Source organism: Loxodonta africana, unplaced genomic scaffold (assembly GCF_030014295.1).
Source record: "Loxodonta africana isolate mLoxAfr1 unplaced genomic scaffold, mLoxAfr1.hap2 scaffold_31, whole genome shotgun sequence".
Taxonomy (NCBI): domain Eukaryota; kingdom Metazoa; phylum Chordata; class Mammalia; order Proboscidea; family Elephantidae; genus Loxodonta; species Loxodonta africana.
The window spans coordinates 133,896-143,609 of record NW_026975029.1 but is presented as its reverse complement, the minus strand read 5'-3'; positions in this window follow the sequence as shown (position 1 = coordinate 143,609).

Below are 9,714 nucleotides of genomic sequence, written 5' to 3'. Positions count from 1 at the left end.
ACTAACATTAGGCTAATTGTCTGAATTCACCACTGAAGCTGTTACCGCAATTTCACGAGTTAGAGCCGCCTGCCGCAGAGAGCCAATTCTTGAGACGGGGTGAGGTGGGTAGCAAGAGCTTTATTAGATATACCGGTATATGGAGACGGGGGAATGATCTCCTCCTAAAGTCGTCTGTCTCACTAGACTATCAATGGGTTCGGGTTTTAAAGGGAAAAGGGGCCATAAGTTTTAGGGACTTGTGGAATGTGCGCTCTTTTTCTTGTTTGGTTTAGGAGGTCCGATCTCAAACCTGTTGACCTTTTCCTGCCATTATCCCATCAGCTCAGGGGGTAGCTGGCGCCATCCTTCGTCTTATTTGACAGGCTTAGATCAATATCACTTGTTTTCCACAGACTTACAGGAAACATTGGTTAACACTTAATCATTTGGGGAGCTAACATCAGGATCTTACTTGGCGGCAAGGATGGGCTGGGGGGAGGGAAAGAAGAGAAAGAAGAAAGAAGAGAAAAAATGGCTCAGGTACGGTTCAAAATATGGCTGAGCAGCCTGTTTCAAAACCATGACTCTAAGGCCTTTGAACCAAGGAAACAAATTTCCTGAGGTGTTTGTTCACGCATAAGCAGCATCAGTAACTGTTTTTCATGTGCCTCAACATTCTGCCAAACCCAAGATTGCTATTCTAATTTGTAAAATCATGGCGCAAATTTCAGACACCTTTCTGGTCATGATATCCACAACTTTGTTAAGTTTGTCAACAAGAACCTTTAGTTCAAGAGTTACAATATTTAAACCCACTAGTTAGATAATTTAGGAGAAAAGAGGAATATGATTTCTTATCTCCAGAAAGTCGGACCTTAAAGCATCAGGAGTATTCTCACATAAAACCCATAGTGCCCTTTAGTTTAGATATTTTGGTCAAGTGTTTTCAGGAAATCAGTAAGTAAAAACTTATCTGCAGCTGACAAAACTTAATATGGCCATGTTTAATTGGTAATACATAATCCTTGATAATGAAAGACCTGACAGAAATCAGTTACAAACCATTAACCATATTTTTAAAGAACTTCAGGTGTAGCGCATAATATTGAGACACAACACCATGCAGTCAGGATATATCAAGAATATACCAAGACCGTTAAGGCTCTAAATACCTGAACAGCAACAAAAATCACTTCATAGGTAAATGATGTGAATTGTGCAGTGAAACCATTGGCTTTTAATGGTGTTAAACTCCAAAGATAAATCAACCAAGTTAGCAACAACCCAAAAAGAAAGAATCAGGCACTTCTTACGACTTTAAAAACATGTTCCGTGTAATTTATGTCATATTAAATAAACTTTTTTAGCACTTTTTCTTTATGAAAATTTTTGTGGCTTTCAAACTTGTCAGGAGTTTATCATAAGTTACCAAGAAACAATAGTTATTTAACCCAAAGATCTTAAAAAAACCTTAGTTTTTTCTTAAAAGTCGTATGGTTTGGTTTTTGACTCAGGAATCTTATTCTAATGACAGACTAAACCTTTGTCTTAGAAGCAGATTCAATTGCCGAATAGAGCCAAATACAGCCAAAAAGAGGTAAACTGATAGAAATCAAGACGAATCACGCCGAATCCCGTGGAATCGTGCCGTATCGGGTCGAATCCCGTCGAATTGCATTGAATCTGATCAATTCAAATCAAATCAAATCAAATCGATTACAATCGACTAGAGTAGGGTAGAGTACAATAGCATACAATAGAGAATAGAGTAGGATGGAGTAGAATGGTGTAGCATGGAGTCGAAAAGAGATAATAGAGTTGAGTAGAGTCTAATAGAGCTGCATAGAGCCTATTAGAGCTGACTAGAGCCGAATGGAGCTGATTAGAGCTGAATCGAACCGATTTGAGCCGATTGGGGATGAATGGAGTGGAAAGGAGCCGATTGGAGCCAAATCGCATCGAAATGTGTGGAATCGAATCCAGTAGAATAGATTAGGTTAGGGTAGGATGGAATAGAGTAGAATTGAACACAGTAGAAGAGAAGGGAAAGAATACAATAGAATAGAGTAGAAAAGGGTAGAGCAGAGCAGAATGGTGTAGAGTAGAGTAGAGTAGAACAGAGTCCTTTGTGCTGATTTCCTTTCTCCAACAGTTTCCTCAAGGTGCATGCCTTGCAAGTAGATGTTTAAGTTCTTACTTACTTGCCTGGAAATGCCTTGATTGCCCTCACATTTTGTCTGGGTTAGAATTCTACTTTAAATCAGAACTTGAAAGCATTACATTATAATCTTCTCCTAGCTAATTTGCTGCTGCAAAGGCTCTGGTCATGTTTTCTGTTTGTTTGTGTTGTTGAAGAACAAAATCCCACACTCTATTAGGAGTGAAAGAAAATGAGTTTCATTGAGGAATAGCAAGGCCATCACCAAATAGCAGCTCCCGCCTGAAGGGATTACTCCATGTTTGGCTGCTAAACCACCCTCCCCAGGAAAACTGTTAGCCCCTCAGACCCCCATCTGCTGAGATTAACCCAGTTGTGTCTGAAGAGCCTTTGTCTCAGTCGTCCACTAGGGTGATGTCTGAGTCACTGCCTGGGGCATCATCCCTTAAGGCAGATGTCTTACAAGACATTGCTGAATGTTCTCCAGACACATTCCCAACACCCATTGTTGCTTCTAGGCCTATAACTAGACTGAAGTCCCTGCTATCCTCAAAGGTAAAGCACAATATCTGATCCAGGGGGAGGTACACTGCACTCCAAAAGAAAAAGAACTGCTTGACTTTTCTAATACATACAAACAAAAGCCTGGGGACTAGGTGTGGGAGTTGCTATTATGGGTGTGGGATAATGGTGCAAGGAACATAAAGTTGCATCAGCCTGAGTTCATTGATATGGGTCCACTAAGCACAGATCCTTCATCCAGTGTTTCAGCTAGAGAGCTTAGGAAAGGATTTAATAGTTTATGTGACTGATTCAGTGAAGCACAGATTAAGCGGTGGCCCACACTAAACCCAGCTGAAGTGCCAGACCCGCCTTGATTTCACAGTAGAAGAAGGTATCCAAAGGCTTAGGGAAACTGGCATGTTAGAGTGGATTTCTCGGCTTAGACCCACAGACCCACACATGGAATGCCCAGAGGACACACCTTTATACCGCAATGGTGAGGAATAAATTTGTGAGGGGAGCCCCAGCATCCTTGAAGACTGCTGTGATTGTTCTTTTATGGAAGTCAGATCTCACAATGGGAGATGCCCTAACTGAATTAAGATACCAAACTACAATGGGGCTGATTGGACCCCATGGTGTTAGGGGCCATGTGGGTGACTCAATGGACAAGAACAAGGTAGGTGTGGTTCACATAATGGACAGTGGAGTCAAAGCAGTAATGAGAGTAGCCTGACTCCTATGGACTCATGGCATTGGCTACTTAGTCATGGTGTCCCTAGGAGTGAAATAGATGGGAAGTCTATCGAGTAGTTACTTGATCTGTACAAGCGTAAGAATTACTGGATACTGCCTCTGAACTGACACTGAATCCAGGAGACCCTAGATGTCACTGTGGCCCACCAGTCAGAAAGCGGTTGTATGGAAGTCAGGTTCTTAATGGAGCCGTAGCTCTGGTTCATTTCACAGTGGATTCAGTGGGTCCCTGAATCCATCACGTAGTGATTTCCCCAGTTCCTAAACACATAATTGGAATTGGAATACCCAACAACTTGCAGAACTACCTTTGTGGATTCCAGACAAGTGGAGTAAGGGCTATTATGGTAGGAAAAGCCAAGGGGAAGCCATTAGAACTGCCTATCTAGGAAAATAGTAAACCAAAAGCAGTACCGCATTCCTGGAGGAATTATAGAGATAACTGCCACCATCAAAGACTTGAAGGATGCAGCGTGATGATTCCCCCAGTTCAACTCATCTACTTGTGTTTTTGTTGTTATGTGCTATCCAGTGGATTCTGACTCACGGCGCCCCTTTGTACAGATGGAAACACTGCCGATCCTGCGCCATCCTCACAAAGGCTGCTATCTTTGAGACTAGTATTGCACTCAGTGTGTCAACCCATCTTCTTAAAGGTCTCTCTCTTTTCACCAACCCTTTACTTTACCACGCAAGATGTCCTTCTCGAGGGACCAGTGCCTCCTGATAACATGTCCAAAGTGCGTAAGAAAATCTCACCATCCTTCCTTCTAAGGAGCATTCTGGCTGTACTTCTTCCAAGACAGATTTGTTCGTTCTTGTGGCAGTCCATGGTATATTCAATATTCTTGGCCAAGACCTTAATTCGAAGGCATCAATTCCTCTCCAGTCTTCCTCATTCATTTTCCAGGTTTTGCATGCATATGAGACGATTGAAAATACCATGGCCTGGGTCAGGCGCACCTTAGTCCTTAAAGTGACATTTTTGGTTTTTAACACTTTAAAGATGGCTTTCGCAGTACATTTGCCCAATGCAATATGTCATTGATTTCTTCGCTGCTACTTCCATGGGCGTGGATTGTGGGTCCAAGTATAAAGACATCCTTGACAACTTCAATCTTCTCTCCATCGACCATGATGTTGCTTATTAATCCATATGTGAGGATTTTTTGTTTTCTTTGTGTTGTGGTGTAATTCATAGTGAAGGCTGTGGTCATTGATTTTCTTCAGTGACTGCTTCACGTCCTCTTCACTTTCAGCAAGAGAAGTTGTGTCCTCTGCCTATTGCAGGTTGTTAATGAGTCTTCTTCCAATCCTGATACCCGCTTTCTTCTTCTTATAGTTTATCTTCTTGAATTATTTCCTCCATACAGATTGAATAAATATGGTGAAAGGATGCAACCTTAACATACACCTTTCTCAACTTAAAACCTCATAGTATCCCCTTGTTCTGTGCTAATGACTGCGTCTTGGTCTGAGCACAGGTTCCTCATGAGCACAATTAAGTGTTCTGGAATTCCCATTCTTCACAAGATTGTGCATAATTTGTTATGAACCACACAGTCAAATGCCTTTGCATAGTCAATAAAACACAGGTAAAAGACTTTTTGGCATTCTCTGCTTTCAGCCAAGATCCATCTGATATCAGCAACGATATCCCTCGTTCCACGCACTCTTCAGAACTGGGCTTGAATTTCTGGCAATTCCCTGTCACTATACTGCTGCAACTGCTTTTGAATGATCTTCAGCAAAATTTTACCTGTGTGTGATATTCATGATATTTTGGACAATTTCTACATTCTATTGGATCGCCTTTCTTTGGAATGGGCACAAGTGTGGATCTCTTCCAGTTGGTTGGCCAGGTAGCTGTCTTCCAAATTCCTTGGCATAGACAAGCGAGCTCTTCCCGTGCTGCATCCGTTCATTGACACATCTCAGCTGGTACTCTGTCAGTTCCTGGAGCCTTGTTTTTCACCGGTGCCTTCAGTGCAGCTTGGACTTCTTCCTTCGGTACCATAGGTTCTTGAGCCTAGCTACCTCCTGAAACGTTTGGATATTGGCTGTTTCTTTTTGAAACAGTGACTCTGTATGCCATCCATCCATCTTCTTTCGATGCTTCCTGCATTGTTTAATATTTTTCCCATAGAATCCTTCAATATTGGAACTTGAGACTTGAGTTTTTCTTCAGTTCTTTCACCCTGAGAAATGCCGAACGTGTTCTTCTATTGCGCTTTTCTAACTCTTCGTCTTTGCAAGTTTCCTTATAATACTTTGTCGTCTCAAACCGCCCTTTGAAATCTTCTGTTCAGTTCTTTTATTTCATCATTTCTTCCTTTTGTTGTAGCTACTGTATGTTCAAGAGCAGGTTTCAGAGTCTCTCCTGCCAGAAATAATTCAGTTTTCTACCATTGAGTAGATGTTAAGTGTGTCTCTAAGTCTAAGGTGTGTCTCTTGTAGGCAGCATAGAGACGGATCTTGTTTTTCAATCCATCCTGCCACTGTCTGTCTCTGTATTGGTGCATTTAGTCCATTTACATGCAGGGTAATTATGGGTAGGTTTTTTTTTTTTTTATGAATTTAGTACTATCATTTTGATGTCTTTTTTGTGTGCTGTTCATAGTTTCTTTTCCCACTTGATTTTATATGCTGAGTAGATTATCTTTCTATATTGTCCTTTCCTCATATTTGTTGTTGTTGATATTGTTTCTGCTGAGTCTGTATTTTTCCCTTGTATTTTATTTTGATGAGTAGGACAGTTTGTCTCCTTTGTGGCTACCGTATTATTTACCCCTATTTTTCTAAATTTAAGACTAACTTTTACTTCTTTGCATTGTTGTACCTTCCTCTTCATATGGAAGGTGTATGATTACATTTCTTAATCCCTCTTTATTATTTTAATGCTGTCTTCTTTTATATAATAACATTGCTGTTGCCCTGTTTTAGGCTTTTTTAAAATAATCTTGCTTTGTTTTTGGGGGGGGGATTTCCCTGTCTGGGTTGACTTCTGGGTGCTCTGCCCAGTGTTCTAGTCTTGGGTTGATACCTGATATTATTGATTTTCTAACCAAAGAACTCCCTTTAGTGTTTCGTGTAGTTTTGGTTTGGTTTTTAGGAATTCCCTAAACTTGTGTTTATTTGGAAATGTCTTTATTTTACCTTCATATTTAAGAGACAGTTTTGCTGGATATATGATTGTTTGCAGGCAATTTTTTTCCTTCCATTTTTTAAATTTATCATCCCATTGCCTTCTTGCCTGCATGGTTTCTGCCGAGTAGTCCGAGGTTATTCTTATTGGCTGTCTTTGTAGGTGACTTTTTGTTTATCCCTCACTGCTCTTATAGTTCTCTCTTCATCTTTGGTTTTGGCAAGTTTGATTATAATATGGCTTGGTGACTTTCTTTTAACATCCACCTTACGTGGAGTTCGATGAGCATCTTGGATAGATATCCTGTCATCTTTCACAACATCTGGAAAGTTTTCTGCCAACAAATCTTCAGCAATTTTCTCTATATTTTCTGTTATCCCTCCCTGTTTGGTACTCCAATCACTCGTAGCTTATTTCTCTTGATAGAGTCCCACATACATGATTCTTAAGGTTTCTTCATTTTTCTCAATTCTTTTATCTGATTTTTCTTCAAATATATTAGTGCCAAGTGATTTAACTTCGAGTTCAGAAATTTTAGCTTCTACTTGCTCAATTCTGCTCCTCTGACTTTCCACGGAGTTGTCTAAATCTGTAATTTTATTGTTAATCTTCTGAATTCCTTATTGTTGTGTGTCTATGGATTTTCCCAGCTTATAAAACTTTTCATAATGTTCCTGAATAATCTTTCTAATTTCTTCAGTTGCTTTATCTGTGTGTTCCTTGGCTCGTTCTGTGTATTACCTCATTTCCTTCCTGATGTCCTAAAGTGTTCTGTGTATTAAACTTTTGTATTCTGCATCTGGTAATTCCAGGAATGCACTTTCATCTAGAAGATCCCTGGATTCTTTGTTCTGAGAGCCTGTTGAGGTGATCATGGTCTGTTTCTTTACCTGACTTGATATTGACTGTTGTCTCCGAGCCATCTATAAGTTATTGTCTTAGTTTATGCTTGCTTCCTGTGTCGTAGCTGCTTGCTTTGTTTTGTTTTGGTATACCGCTATGGGTTGCTTGAGTGAGCTAACTTGATTGTTTTCAGCTTTGGAACTCTGGTGTCCTGTCTCCAGCTGGCTAGATGTGTTATCAGGTATATCAGTCTAGGAGTCCATTCAGTTTTCTTGTATGAATTCAGCTCAGGTTTCCAGGTAGCTGATCATCAAGTGTGTGGTACAGGCTCTGTCCTGCAGTCTTAGAGGGGCAGGGGTGATTGGCGTAGATACCGGTATCTGATTGCAGCAGAGGCTCAAGCTCTGAACAAGGCAGGGGACTAAGAACTGACCCCCAAGTGTCTCTGAGAAAAACGCATCTCTGTTCCCTAGAGCATGCTGGAGGGTGGGTCCTGCAGACGGACCATGGGCACCCAAAGTTTCAGGTTGTAAGGAGTGGGAGGTACCAGTTATCTTTGGACCCCTGTCGCGGGTGGCTGGGTGACCTGAGTGGAGCTACCAGTCCTCAGGTCCCTGATGTGGGTAGGTGAGGACCCTGTTTAATAGGCAAAGCAATGTCAAACATCAAACGCCCACCTCTCCACGGCACCGCTGAAATGCTTGGACTTTGCCAACAAGGGCCTATTCTCCCGAAATAGGCCCACACAGGTCCATGAAGAAGGGAAAGGTGCTCAAGGTCCACAGACGGTTTATGCCTGGACGGGAGTCGCTTCTGTCCTGAGATTCCCCAGTTAATGGAGCTAGCAAATTACCTCTTCCCCCCAGTTGCATTTTTTTTCCTTCCCCAAGGCCAGGAGGACGGCTCCAGGTGCTCACCAGGGTCTATCTCAGGCCTAGGGATTCAGCCGCTGTAGCTGGCGTGGGGGTGGGGGGGCTCAGTAAAATATCCGCAAGTACTTAGCTTTTGCGGAGAGTGCCCTTCTGTTCAGGTTCTGGAGGTGTGAGTGGGCTGTGTGGCTGCTGCTTCTCCCCGAGGAGACTGCGGCCAAACGCTAGGACCCGCCCGCCGCTGCCACCTCCGCTGCTCCGGGAATGGTGCCTGAGGGCTCCCCACGATTCAGGGCCGGCAACTCCTCTCCGCTTCTGAAAGGTCCCTTCCTTCCCCTACCCCTCAGTTTGTTGTCTAAGCTTGCCTTTGATGCTCAAGGCTCCCAGCTTGTTACAAATATACTCTTTCACTTGTTTTTTCGGGTCTTTGTTGTAAAGAGGGCGCCAAGGATGTGTCTGTCGAGTCCGCCATCTTGGCTCCTCCTCCCATTAGTTTTTTTTTTTTTCATTGTATTTTGAATCTCTCGTAATAGAGACATAGACTTTTAAACCAAGAAAAGAAAAAAAAAATCCGCTGCCATAGGGTTATTATATTTTCTAGGTGAATTAACCCTTTTATTGTTTTTATTCTCCGTCTGTTTATGCTAATATACTTTTACTCTGAAACCTATGTTATTTGGTATGAGCAAAGCAAGTCGAACATTCTTTTGTTTGGTGTTTGCATATTATACCTTTTCCATCCATTTATGTATGTTTTTAATTTTATTTTGGTAAGTCTTATTGCCTGGGCCTGAAAGTCGGAGCTAAAGCCCAGGGCCCAGGGGCCTCGACTCAGAATCCAGAGAATGCGACCAATACCTGGAGTCTGGAGGGCAGGGCCATTGTGTGAATCCTCTCAGAGAACAGAGGATTATTTTCCAGCCTTGAGGGCTAATGGAATATATTCTATAGACTTTCTTTACTCCTGTCATCACTACTTTCCCTGCAATTTCTCCCATTTGTAATGGAAATATCTAGTTTGTGCCTGGTTTGCCATTGTACTTTGGAAGCAAACAAACTTGTATTCTAGATTTCACAGGTAAAGAAGAATTTGTGGATTTTGGACTTGGAGTTGATTTAGGGCTTTTGCTGTGATGTGATGTGATAGGGTGAATGTGTCTTACATGTAGCAAGGACATGAATTTTTGGAGACCATTGGGCAGAATGTCATGGATTGAATGTGTCCACCCAAAAGATGCGTCAACGTGGTTAGGCCATGATTCCCAGTATTTTGTGGTTATCCTCTACTTTGTGATTGTAATTTTATGGTAAAGAGGATTAGGGTGGGATTATAACACCCTTACTAAGGTCATATCCGTGATCCAGTGTAAAGGAAGTTTCTCTGGAGTTGGCCTGCACCACCTTTTATCCTTTTTTCTCTTTTTTACAAGAGATAAAAAGAAAGGGAAGCCAGCAGA